This window comes from Hemiscyllium ocellatum, assembly GCF_020745735.1.
Source record: "Hemiscyllium ocellatum isolate sHemOce1 chromosome 41 unlocalized genomic scaffold, sHemOce1.pat.X.cur. SUPER_41_unloc_3, whole genome shotgun sequence".
Classification (NCBI taxonomy): domain Eukaryota; kingdom Metazoa; phylum Chordata; class Chondrichthyes; order Orectolobiformes; family Hemiscylliidae; genus Hemiscyllium; species Hemiscyllium ocellatum.
The window spans coordinates 275,537-290,268 of NW_026867560.1; positions in this window are offsets into that span (position 1 = coordinate 275,537).

A 14,732-nucleotide genomic window follows, 5' to 3' on the forward strand; every position below is an offset into this window, starting at 1 on the left:
CTAGAGGGGCACAAATGTCCTGGGTGGGAGATATGCTCTTGTGGTTCATCAGGGTTTGAACTAGTTTGGCAGGGGGGTGGGAATCAGAGCCACATGTCTGAGAGGGGGGCAGTAGCAGATGGGGCAGTGACAGGGTGTAGTGAATCCATTGGGAATGTTTCTCACGCGATGAAACAAAGGGATTGGTTAAAGTGTATCTGCTTTAATGAAAGGAGTGTCAAAAATAAGAGTGATGAACTTAAGAGCATGGATCAATGCTTGGGGCTATGAGGTTGTGACCATCACGGAGACGTGGGTTTCACAGGGGTAGGAATGGTTGCTTGATGCTAAAGGGTTTAGAACGTTTAAAAAATGACAGAGAAGGTGGAAAAAGAGGAGGGGGTGTAGCATTGCTAACTGGAGAGTGCATCACAGCTACAGAAATGAAGGTTGTTGAGGAAGGTTTGTCTACTGAGTCAGTATGGGTGGAAATTAGGAACAACAAGGGAACAGCCACCTCATTGGATGGTTTTCTACAGACCACCTAATAGCACTAGAGAGATTGAAGATCTCATAGGAGGGCAGATTCTGGAAAAATGCAGATGTAGCAGGGTTGTTATTACTGGTGACTTCAACTTTCCCAATAGCGACTGGAACCTCCTTAGCGGAGATGGTTTAGATGGAGCTGTTTTTGTCAGGTGTGTTCAGGAGGGTTTCCTTACTCAGTATGTAGACAGGCCGACGAGGGAAGAGGCCATTTGGATTTGGTTCTTGACAAAGCCAGGACAGGTGTCAGTTCCGTGATGTGTGAACACTTTGGTGAAAGTGACCTCACATTTAGCATAGCCATGGAGAGGGAAAAGAACAGTTACCGACGTAAGATATTTAATTGTGGAAAAGGAAGTTATGATGCTATCAGACCGGAGTTGGGAAGTACAGATTGGGAGCAATTGTTCCACAGAAAGGGCACAGTGGACATGTGGAGACTATTTAAGGAGCAGTTGTTGCGAGTGATGCACGAATTTGTTCCTCTGAGACAGGTCAGAAGGGGTAAGATTAAGAAACCTTGGATGCTGAGAACAGGGGAACTTCTCATCAAAAGGAAGAAGGCACCTCACGCAAGGTGGAGGAAACAAGGATCTAGCACAGCTTTAGAGGCTTACAGGCTTAATAGAAAGGAGCTCAGAAATGGACTGAGGAGAGCCAGGAGGGAGCACGAGAAGGGCTTAGCAGGAAGGATTATGGAGAACTCAAAGGCATTTTACTCATATGTGAAACATAAGAGAATGATCAGGGAGAAGGCAGGGCCGATGAGGGATAGCATAGGGAACTTGTGCATGAAGTCTGACCAGTTAGGGGAGGCCCTAAATGAGTTTTTTTGCCTCGGTTTTCACGAAGGAAAGGGACCTGGTTTTGAATGAGAACTTTGAGCAGCTGGGAAACAGGCTTGACCAGATCAAGATTGATGAAGTTGATGTGTTGGAAATGTTGGAAAACATTAAGGTTAATAAATCCCCAGGGCCCGAACAGATTTATCCTAGGTTGTTCCGGGAAGCGAGAAAGATGGTTGCTCAGCCGCTGGCGAAGATCTTTGCTTCTTCACTCTCCACGGGAGTCATACCATAAAGTTGAAGCAGGTGAATGTTGTTCCTCTTTTCAAGAAGGGTAATAGGGAAATCCCGAGCAATTGCAGATCAGTCAGTCTTCTGTCTGTGGTCAGCAAGGTTTTGGAAAGAATTCTGAGGGATAGGAATTATTACCATTTGAAAAGCATAACGTGACTAAAGGCAGTCAGCATGGCTTTGTGAGGGGCAAGTCATGCCTCACAAACCTTATTGAGTTCTTCAAGGAGGTGACAAGGCAGGTTGATGAAGGTCGAGCAGTGGATGTGGTGTATACGGATTTCAGTAAGGCATTTGATAAGGTTCCCCATGTCGACATACTCAAAGCTTCACAAGCTATTTCCTCGAGTGGTCTTCAGTGGCCAGGTCTGAATATCCCATTAAATCTCTGTTTGGAAACAAGCCAGTATAAAAATGTCCTATTAAAGCCACATCACGGTCACAATGTGGCTGACAATAGAGAGCGTCTAGTATTCCTGATGAAGGGGTTGTGCTTGAAAGGTCGATTTTCCTGCTCTTCGGATGCTGCCTGACTGACTGTGCTTTTCCAGCATCACACTTTCGACTCTGATCTTGAGCAGTTGTAGCCCTCGTTTTGTCCCAGTGTGTGGTATCAATCGATGTGATGATCGCGTCTGGTGTGTTGGGTTGGGGGAAAGCATGGGGGAAGTTGCTCGATCACTAAAGTTGTTGACCTCGATGTTAAGCTGCAGGATTCTGAATTGGAAATGAGGTGCGGAGTATCTAACTTGGGCCAAGCTGCTCTGCAGCAAGCCTGAGATGGTGGACTGTTGAAGTGATTTGCAACAGGATCATGTGTTTTGTCAACTTACTTTTCAACGAAGCGTTCACATGGTCTGTGTTTCAGTTCCCCCAGAGTAGAGGCAGGACATGGCTAGCACTGAATGCAATAGGTCAGATAGTGTGAGGTGCAGCTAAAACCCTGTCTGGGGCCTTGGGTGGTCAGGAGTGAGGGTGAAAGCAGGCATGACTTACACATTCTGTAACTGCTCAGGAATGTGACCTGAGACTGTGGTTTGAGGTTGGGAGTGAGGTCAGAGACTCTCAAAAATATTTAAGAAGTTATCCTGGACCCTAACTTCTCTCATTTAAGAAACGGATGTGAAATGGATATTCCAGTTATGATGCAGCTCGGCAAACCATTCAGCTTTAAGCAAAACAAAACACATTCAATGGCTACAACTGAAATACGAACTGAAGAAAATGGAATTTAGAATAACTTATTTATTCGAAAACTTTTCAGAGCAGAGATAGTGACTTAACTGAGGAAATGTAGCAATCCAATAGCACCCCATAAATATACACTTGGCAAGCAGGTAAATTCAAACACAGCTTCTTACAGGCAGGAAGGGGCAACTTCCAGAGAGATTTTAGGGAAAGTCATTTAGATACCATCTGCTAAAGTCTACAGCATTCAGGATTTTAGCATCTTGGGTCTGACACAGCCAAACTAGAAGAAACCTGAACACGGAGAACCGGGCTCTCCTCGTCATTGTTAAACTCGGCTCTTCCTTGGCTACCTTCAGGAACTCTCTATTTTAAAAAAGTCAAAAATGACCTTGATAAAGTTGCAGCATCATTATAGAGTCGACCAGGGCGCTACGGCTGGAATGGTCCTTGCGGAAAGCTGACAAGGGACGGGAGGGATAATCTAACCAATGGTGACCACATTCTGACATAACGCAAATGGTGGCGAATGCTCCTCTGGATGTTCTTGCTGGTGAGTGACAACAAGGCAAGCCCTAACGATCCTGTAGGGTAGGGTTGAGGTGAGAGAAACGAGTAGGATCCGGCTGAGTACGCTGGCAGTTGCAGTGCTATGGATTCTTGGTTGAGAATAAATGTGCACACCCCTTAAGGCCGGCTTGTCCAAGGGGGCATCATCAGACAAGATGTGATAGAGATGGTGGAACTTGGAGAATGGAATAGAGTACTTATAGAAAGCAGGAGGGTGAGGATATATAGGAAAGCTAACTGTGCGCAACAGTGGGCTTTTAGTGGATATTTGTGGACAATCTATCCCCATAAATTTAAATAGACAGTTGAGGAAGGGAAGGGACCAGGTCAGAGGTGGACCAGCTGGAGTTGTGTGAGGGCAGGAATTGGAAGCAAAAACCTTTACAATTCCGAGAGAGAGAGAGTGAAGCGGTAATGATAACGTCATTGGTATTCCAGGAAAGATTTGTGGGTGGGGACTGCAGTTGGATCCCAATAAGGAGTATTCCATGTACCTCACAAAGAGAAAGGCTACACTTGGGACGATACACGGACACATGGCTACCTCCCATATCGGACCTGAAGAAGCTATGAGGATATAAAAGGGCAGTCGTTCAGGGTGAGGCCAAGCTGGGCCAGGCAGAGGAGAGCCTTGGGGGATGGGGCCTTTTGTTCAATAAGGTGTGGTACGCCGTCAGACCACTGTAATGTGGGTGGAGATGATAAAGCATTGCCTGTCCCATTGGAAAGAGAAACTGGTTGGAGCCCGGCAACTGGAACTTGTGAAACTTGAGACAAGCATCAGAGGACTGGGGGATGCACGTCGGTATTAACTGAAGAAGAGGAGAAAAACCTTGAGTCGATTTTGGAACAGACGAGTTCTGCGGTGCAAGAGTGGACAGAAACCACAGATGTACTGAAGAGTTGGTGAATCTTAGGAAGGAGGCAGAAACGGGCTTGTGCGGGGTTGGGAGACTATGAGCGTGGAGGCAGTGGACAGGGGGTCACAGGATGAACTAAGTTTAGTGACCGTTGTAGACACTATGGCCTGATGTTCCATGATGGAGTTACCGTTCAGCTGGAGATAGCAGAATTCTTCCAGATGCGAACGTGGAACAGCTGTAATATTTGTTCAGTAGGCCAGGCAACAGCGGCACAACCCTCAGTGACAATCTTAATACAACAGCCAAGGTTGGATCTGAGAGCACGGAATGCAGCCAGTTCAGAGGGAGATAGCATAAAATGCGAAAGGGGGAACAGGGAACAGGGAACTTGAGGCGAATAATGTGGCATTAACAGATTACAATGGACAGGTCGGGAAATGATGAAAAGTCAGAGGGAGTGGTCCAGGTGCAGTGGAGAGTTGGAATTGGGTGACGTGGTTTGTGGGACAGGGAGAGGATTCTTGCCTAAAAGAATTGGCATGCTGGTTAAGACATTTGTGATGACCCTGCTAGTTTAACAAGGTTATGGTTTCCTTGTAATTTCTCAGAGAGCTGGTAAATACACACATTCCCAGGTGTCCAGGTTTAAAGTGTTTTAGGGCTAAATTATTTATAACTAACCGATACTGCCGCAGACTAAAGGCATTCAAGTTGTAAAAAGACACTTGCCCAATGAAAGGGGTGTGGCCAGTTCTCCTACCTCAGCTGCACTGTCTTTATTTTGCAAGCAGACAGTCATGAAGCTGCTGTACCCAAAGGAGCAGGTCCATGCTGATTGTCCCTCTATGTGACATCTCCCCTGAAAAAACAACTACCTTTGCTTTTTTTTTGGTACAGGTGTGTTTAAAGGGATTGTTCTAGGTATTTGGACCAGCTTCATTAAGGTGGGACAATCTGTTAGGTTTTCTGATCCGATCAGGCATTCTGTTTCTCTTTGTTTGTCTATCGTTTGATAATCTTGGAAATGCATTCTCTTTTGTTCAAAATTAAGCGGTCAGTCCAGCTGCATTACTCCTAGAATATGCATCCTACATCTGCTTAAACGAACTGGAGCATTTAGGGTCAAGGCTGCAAAATATTTTGGGGGCGTCTGGCCTAGTGAATAACACATGGATAAGTATAACGGTGAGTGTATTCAGATTGCATGACATCTTTTGCCAACAGCATGTGTAGTCATACGAATATTGGAGATGAGACATCCAGCAACACTGGAAGAATGGCTTAGAATCAGCTACTGGACGAATAAGGCTATAAACAAATAGAATTACCTTTGTTACATTTTCCCATTAGTAGAATTATTAAGTGCCTTGGTAATGTTTGAAGGTGTCTGATTAGTTCACAAACATGTTGCTCTTGCATTTGATGGGCATCTTATTGTCATAAGATGCCCATCAAATGTAAGAACAAAATGTTTGTGAACTAATCCCACACCTTCAAATATTACCATATTTTCATAAGATGCCGTCGGGTGCAATAAAAGACAATGTGTGAGAGAAAATATTGCCTACGGATGGGAAACAAATTGTGCAATCAACGAATTTCGTCTCAAATGAGGTGGGTGGTGCTTGCTGTGCGAGATACCATACACCCTACAGCGAGGACTACAGCAACTGAAACCTTTCTCAGTTGTATGCTTCTCTGAGTGTAATCACATGACCATCGATTTGATTCTCCTTGGAATCTTGTCCGACCAGCCAGGCTGTGACCTGACATCAACTTTACTTGGGGGGAGATTTTGGAAATAATTCGTTTCGTGCTTTCGTGAACTTTTTATGTGGAATAAATTGCCTTACACTGAGGATGGTTCAGGTTCTGAAAGCAGAAATATCAAAGAAAAATCTAACGTTTTAGAGTATCATGAAGCCAGCTGGACCAACTGCTCATTCCACTCATTTGGTTTGGAAAGCTGTAATGAATAGGCAAGGTGATAACTGAGGTTGGGAGGCAGTGATTATAAAAAATGCAAATCAAAACATGAGAATGAATTCACGTATTGTTATTACGTGCTTTATTAAGACTGACTGAAGACTTTGAGGCCCTGAGCAACTATCAGAGGCAGTGAGTCACCCTGTATCTCAAACACTCAGTTATCCATTGATCGGCATGGACAAAACACAACAGATTTGAGGAAGATGCAGAAAGTGTTCCTGATGTACAGGAGCAGGCGATATAGCCCAGAGAACAGTAATATCGCCAGCTTGTTCAAAATATTGAGACCGAATTGGCCGAGTGAATGCAGGGACATCGGAAGGTTAGGAGGGCGGAGTAAAAACGACAACCAAAGTGGGAATTTCTCAAGATGCAGAAAACGGAAGAGCTTTGATAGCTCAGAGGGTTTCGGCCTGAAAAGATTAAAGAGGTATAATGCACTATCAATTGGATTTGGAGCACCATAAGTTAGCCACAAATATTGACAGTGCAATTCAATTGAGAAAAAAAAGTCACATTGCAGCTTCAGTAGGAAGAAACCAGACATGTTTTCCCATTTGAAATTACTGTTTCTGTCCATCTACTGTTTCAGCCAAAAAAAATCTCTGATTGTATTTATTAAATAACTGCCATTAATGCAATTGACAGGTTCCCCAGAGAAATGTTTAAATATAGATTCCCTACTATTGCCATGGCTGTGGCTACACAGAATCCTACAGTGTCTCCAGTCATCACTCACTCTCAGACAAAATGGGGAAGCCTGCAATGTAGCTGGTGAACGAGATTTGCAGCAGCAGCTATTCCTGGTGCGTTGATATTTTAAAATGCTTTCTTCCTAATCAGTTTGTTCAAAGATGATTTTAAAAAGTTTGCAGCAGGCGGGATAACACCCAATATTAATCAGTCTTGGGGAAACAGGCACTGCCACTTTCCCATAAGATGGCCTAATGAATCATTATATCCTCTCTGTGTTGAACCCTGTCATCTCCCTTTCTATATATTCGTCTATTGAGTCAACTGATCAATTATTTTCCTGCCAGTTTTATGCAGAAATCAGGCACTGTTGTGTTATTCACCGCTGTTTTGTTTTTCTTCTCATATTGAACTTGGCCACAATTTGGATTCTTTCACAAAGAAAGTGTGGTCTTTCCCAGTGTATCACTGTTTACATGTAGGCCATGGCAACAACAGATATACTGGTCCTGATCAACAATATAAAACTCTATTACATCTTCAGTTACCACTTCCCTTTCTCATTCCTGTCCTATACTCCTGTTTGCAGAGTCATTATATACATACCCGCTGTCACTCCCCATTTATCTGTTTAGTGCACTGTTTCTATCACCGATTGGTCGTGATCTGCTGCCAGATATTTCAAACACGTTATTGCACAAAGAGAGCCGCAGTCACTCTGGTAATTACTGTCGTGGTTGTGATTGTTTTGTTTGCTTATGAACCCGAGAAAATTGTTAACAAAGAGCAGTGGCGCTGCAGGCAATTTTTTCCCTCTTCTGCAGGTGTAGGTTATGTCTGGTTTTACACCGCCTGAGTCATTTGGATTCCCTTCGCTCTGATTGGCTTGTGTAATTCATTAACTGTCCAACGCATTGTACTGGCGAATCGCACCCACAATGAACTTCGGAGCTCCAAAACCTGGAATCAATGTGACTCAGAAATGGATAACCGCAGAAAGTCCATCATTTTATTATTCTCAGTATCAGTAAGCTTTCACTTGCTCTGGTTGACAAATGCCATGACTTCAGGTCTTAAGATTATTAGATTAGATTAGATTACTTACAGTGTGAAAACAGGCCCTTCGGCCCAACAAGTCCACACCGACCCACCAAAGCACCAAAGCGCAACCCACCCATACCCCTACATTTACCCCTCATCTAACACTACTGGCAAATTTAGCGTGGCCAATTCACCTGACCTGCACATCTTTGGACTGTGGGAGGAAACCGGAGCACCCGGAGGAAACCCACGCAGACACGGGGAGAACGTGCAAACTCCACACAGTCAGTCGCCTGAGTCGGGAATTGAACCTGGGTCTCAGGCGCTGTGAGGCAGCAGTGCTAACCACGGTGCCACCATGCCGCCCACAAAATAACAAGCACTGTTTCTTATCGAGGCAAGTTCACAAAACCTGAATTTATGGCCAGTGAAGTGGGAGAGCTCTTAAAGTATTTTAGTTGCTTTCTAAACCCTTGTATTTATGCAGCGACACAGAGCAAATACAGAGCAGAGATGAAAAATATGGCAAAATCTCCATGGGGTTTAATTTGGAGATAACTTCGACAGAGATCTATAAAATGAATTCAATCGAGAAATAGTTTAGCCAACAATGTTTTAGTTTCACGTTTTTCTCCATCCGAAAACATCCTTATTTCTGGTGAACAAAATGAAACATGATTCATTTCTCATATATACTGGCCTTACCAGAGCACCTTTCCTGTTTATATTGTTTTGTGGTTTCCCAATTATTTACTGAGTAAAGACAACCTCGCTCAGTAAATGCAGCACATCCTGAAGTCAGAGACCTCAGACAACCTGATGTTTATGAATTTGAATATCCAGTGAAAAACAAAGGATTCCATTACAGCCACTGAAATCCTGAATGTTTATATGAAACCATCAATCACGTTTCATTGGATGATAGATTTCCTTACAGTATATCCACATGTCTTGACAATTCTCTTGGGCACTGGATAAGAATATTGAAGAATGTGGGCCGAATATGGGAGACAGCGGAGCAATGAGGTATTTAGCAGGACTCTTTTTACACGACTGAAGACATCTCGGGGAAACAGTCTACACAGCCCATCGATGTTCTACCTCAGTTCGTTGGTTTTGGATATTTCCTACAATTGGAATGTCACATTCATTCAAACTACTGTCTTTCAGGAATCGTGATTTGTGCAGCGGCATCTTCAAGTAAATTATTAAACAATATAAATTAATGGAGGAAATCAACATGTCTGGCACTTTAGCGAGGAGAGTAAACTACATTAACATTTTCAATACAGTGACACTTCAGAAGGGCTGAGTAACATTGCATCCGTTGTGGAATAAATGATATCAGAATGCACTAAAAATGTCTTGTTGCATAGCAACATTAAAATGTTTGTTTAATGTAATTTAACTGCAACTCAAAATTAACACCACAAACAATTCAAATAAAATAAAACTGATAGTAATTATCTAGACGTAAAAACAGAAAGTGTTACTGTTCGAGGAGCTAAATCATTCTTGCTGCAGATGGAGAGAGACCATTAGATAGTGTTTTGAGACCAATTACTTTTCCCCACTGGTGTTTACTTCCATTCTGTGAGAAAATAATGTTTTCTTTCTCTAAGGCACTTTAAGTTATGACTTAAAAATGAAATGCAGTTTTAAATATGTTACAAAGTATTTGTTGGTCATCTTGTCTTTATTTGCCAGGAATATCGAGGAAAGAGAATGGGTGACAATGGAATAGAACTAGATGCTGAGTATGACCAGAGCAGAAAATGTGTTGCTGGAAAAGCGCAGCAGGTCAGGCAACGTCGAGTTTCCTGCTCCTTGGATGCTGCCTGACCTGCTGCGCTTTTCCAGCAACACATTTTCAGCTCAGATACTCCAGCATCTGCAGACCTCACTTTCTCCTCGCTGAGTATGACCAGCAAACTCCTGAAAGCCAATCATCCCATTACCGTAAACTACATCCTGCAATGCAAGCAGACATCAGGTCAGTGCTTACTTAAAGAACACTTGCCTAAAAGATAGGTGTGAAGGGCTGATGTGGAGCTATGCAAACACCAGTTCTCAATCGCAAAACCACATTATATCCATACTCCACTAAGCAGGCACAGGTCGACCCAGAGAAGTTTTTTTAGATTATGTGAAGAGTCCAGCTGTAACGATAGAGTTAAAACTGGTTTGAATATGAACATGCTTCCTGAAATTTGAGGGAAGTTTTGCGGGAGTGGAAAGTGATCAATTCTCCTCTCTCCTTAGTGACTGAATGATAACGAGTATACAAAATAACTGAAGAAAATTCCCAAAGGAATATAGAGGAACAGGACGTTTAGCCAATCTTTCGTGCACAGGACTTATATACAGTGAAAAACTGTCCCAAAAAGCATCTCTGACATGATTTGAAGTGAAGGGTAATGAATATAAGTTCAGACAGATATATAGAATCATTGATTCTTTTGCAACTATAAGCAGGCAATTGATGTCTGCAAATGTGTTCCTTGGAGCATTTCAGCCACTCCCATTACAACACAATTTTCAGAAGAAAATATTTACGGAATTTAGTTTGACCGTCTGGACTAGAATCTGTTGGTCACATTGTCGAAGGCAGTTAAGAGTCAACCACCCTGCTATGGAACTGGAGTAACATGTAGACCAGAAAAAGTAAGAAGACAGTTTCCACAAAGGACACGAGATACCACCGGTATTTTGTTCAAGAATGGTTCTTAATTCAAGACATTTACCCTTCTCCCCTTCCCCCGACGCCGACACCCTCTTTCCCACTTCTGTCTCATTAAGTTTAACTTCCCCAACCGGAAATGGGCTGAAGAATGGTCACCTAGCGCTAAATGTTAATATCATTCCACAGATACTGAGAAGCTGTTCGACTTCCTGTCGCATTGTGTAACACAGAGAGTGATCTCGCTGTGTTTCATCCCCATGACATACCCCATTGGCAAAAAGCTCAATTCAGACGCAGGTCCTTACAGGAGAGCGGTCGGAGAGAGAATCAGCATGGCGACTCCTTTCACTGCACATTTTCTTTGGATTCACAGCTAAAAACCGAAATCAAAGCAGAAGCAGCCCTGAACTTGAAGAACTGGCCACTTACCTTTTTTGGACAAATGTTTGAAAACATCTCTAAACATCTTCCTGATGGCTGCTTCGGGCAGGATCTGAGGGCCATTAACAAAGACCCTCAACCAGACAAATTAGAACCTCTGCCTTTTACAACCCTCTTGGGGAGAAAAAAACAGGAACAATGTAACCTTACTCAAGGAGCAGCATCAACAGATATTCGACTGGCACATCAAACTCCTTGGTGACCTGAAGGGCGGCTGAATGATTAAACAAACACTTTGGAAATTTCAAAAACGTAATCGGTGATTTGAATGAGGCTTGCGTTTAAATGTTATGGAACTAAGATTGTTTGTCAGGATAGGGCACACATTTCACCTCAATTTACCTGAATGTCACCACAGAATATGGCGGTGTCGTATGATCTCCACTCTCTCCTCCCTGAAGATTAAGAGACATGCTCAGATTCAGTAAGTCTTCTTGCACTCATTCCTCCACCAGCAGTAATGGGTTGCATCGACAACAGGGTTCAAAGGAGTAAACACAGGGCTTCTGTCGCTCTCTGTTGAGCTCCTTGGTACAACTTGCGTTCACTGGTAGACAGAAGCTTTTTATATTCTGCCATCCATTACATTTCTCTCTCTGACATATGCACATGCACACACAGACACAGACACACACATACACATGTGCACACAGACAGACAGACAGACACACTCGCATACACATGTGCACACACACAGACACACACACATTCATACACATGCGTGCACACACAGAAATATATGCACACACAAATACACACAAAGACACATGTGCACACACAGACACAGCATGCACACACAGACACATGTGCACACACAGTCACATGCACACACAGACACATGTGCACATACAGAGAGACACACATACACATTAATGCACACACAGACCCATGTGCATACACAGAAACACACACAGACACATGCGCACGCACACGGACACATGTGCACATGCAGACACACACAGAAATGTGTGCATAAACATATACACAAGCATGCACACACAGACACATGCGCACACACAGACACATGCATGCAAACACAGACACATGCGCGGACACACAGAAATAAGTGTGCACACAGACCTATGCACACACAGACACATGTGCACACGCAGGCACATGAACGCACACAAACACATGCACACTCACAGACACATGTGCATACACAGACACATGTGGACACATAGACACATGTGCACACACAGACACATTTGCATACACAGACACATGCACGTGCACACTGACACATGTGCACACACTGACACATGCACGCATAGGCAGTCACATGGGAACACACAGACACATGTGCACACCAACACATCTACACACAGAGACACGTGCACACACAGACACATGTGCACACACGCTGTCACATGTGCACACATTCAGACACATGTGCACACACAGACACATGTGCACATAGACGCACGTGTGCACATACATACACATGTTTCAACACACAGTCACATGCACGCACACACAGACACACGTGCAAACACAGACACATGCATGAACACACAGATGCATGTGCCCACTCACAGACACATGTGTGCACACATACACATTTGCACACAGGGACACATGTGCACGCACACACAGACACTCGTGCACACACAGACACATGTGCACACACAGACACGTGCTGACGCAGTCACATGTGCACACGCACAAACACATGTGCACACCCACATTCACATGTTCAAACACAGACACATGTGCACACAGACATATGTGCACATACACAGACAAAATCACGTACTCACAGACACATGTGCACGCACACAGATACATCTGCACACATAGAAGCATGTGCACACACAGTCTCATGCATGCACACTCAGTCACATGTGCACACGCACAGACAAATATGCACACAGGCACATGTGCACACACAGATGCATGTTTACACACACAATCACATGCACGCACACACAGACACATGTGCATACACAGACTCATGTACACACACAGACACATGTGCATACACAGACTCATGTATACACAGACACATGTGCGCACACACAGACAGATATGCGCCCACACAGACAAATGTCTACACCCAGGCACATGTGCACACACAGACAGATGTGCACACAGACACATGTGCGCACACAGACACATGTGCACACACTGACACGTGCACACACAAACACATGTGCGCACACACAGTCACTTGTGCACTCACAGTCTCATGCGTGCACAAGCACTCACTCACAGACAAATATGCACACACACAAATACATGTGCACACACAGACACATGTGCCCACGCGCATACACATGTGAAAACACTCAGACACATGTGCACACACACTGACACATGTATACGCACACAGATACATGTGCGCAAACATAGACGCATGTGCACACACAGTCTCATGCGTGCACACTCAGTCACATGTGCACATACACAGACACAAGCACAGACACACAGACGCATGTGCACACACAGGCACATGTGCACATAGAGACACATGGGCGAACACACAGACATATGTGCGCACACGCAGACATATGTGTACACACAGACACATGTGTGCACACAGACATATGTGCACACACAGAGACACAGGTGCAAACACAGCCACATGTGCGCACACACAGTCACTTGTGCACACACAGTCTCATGCGTGCACACTCAGCCGCATGTGCACATACACAGACACAAGCACTTACTCTAAGACACATGTGCACACACAGACACATGTACACACACAGACACATGTGCCCACACGCATACACATGTGAAAACACACAGACACATGTGCGCACACATAGACGCATGTGCACACACAGTCTCATGCGTGCACACTCAGTCACATATGCACATACACAGACACAAGCACAGGCACACAGACACATGTGCACAAACAGAGACACATGTTTACACACTCAGATGCATGTGCACACAGACACATGTGAACACACACAGACACATGTGCACACACAGGCACATGTGCACACACAGACACATGTTTACACACACAGACACATGTGCACACACAGGCACATGTGCACACACCCAGGCACATGTGCACACACAGACACATGTGCACACACAGACACATGTTTACACACACAGACACATGCGCACACACAGATACATGCGCGCACACAGACACATGTGCACACACAGACACATGTGCACACACAGACACATGTATACACACAGACTCATGTGCACACACACAGATACATGTGCACACACAGACACATGTTTACACATACAGACACATGTGCACACACAGACACATGTGCACACACAGACACATGTGCACACACAGACACATGTTTACACACACAGATACATGCGCACACACAGACACATGTGCACACAGACACATGTGCACACAGACACATGTTTACACACACAGACACATGTGTACACACAGACATATGTGCACACACAGACACATGTGCACACACAGACACATGTTTACACACACAGACACATGCGCGCACACAGACACATGCGCACACACAGACACATGTGCATACACATATATATGTTAACACACACAGTCACATGCAGGCACACAGACAGTGTTTACATACACAGACACGTGCATAGAGACACATGTGCACACACAGACTAATGTGCACACAGACACATGGGCACACACACAGACACATGTGCGCACACACAGACACATGTTCACACACAGAC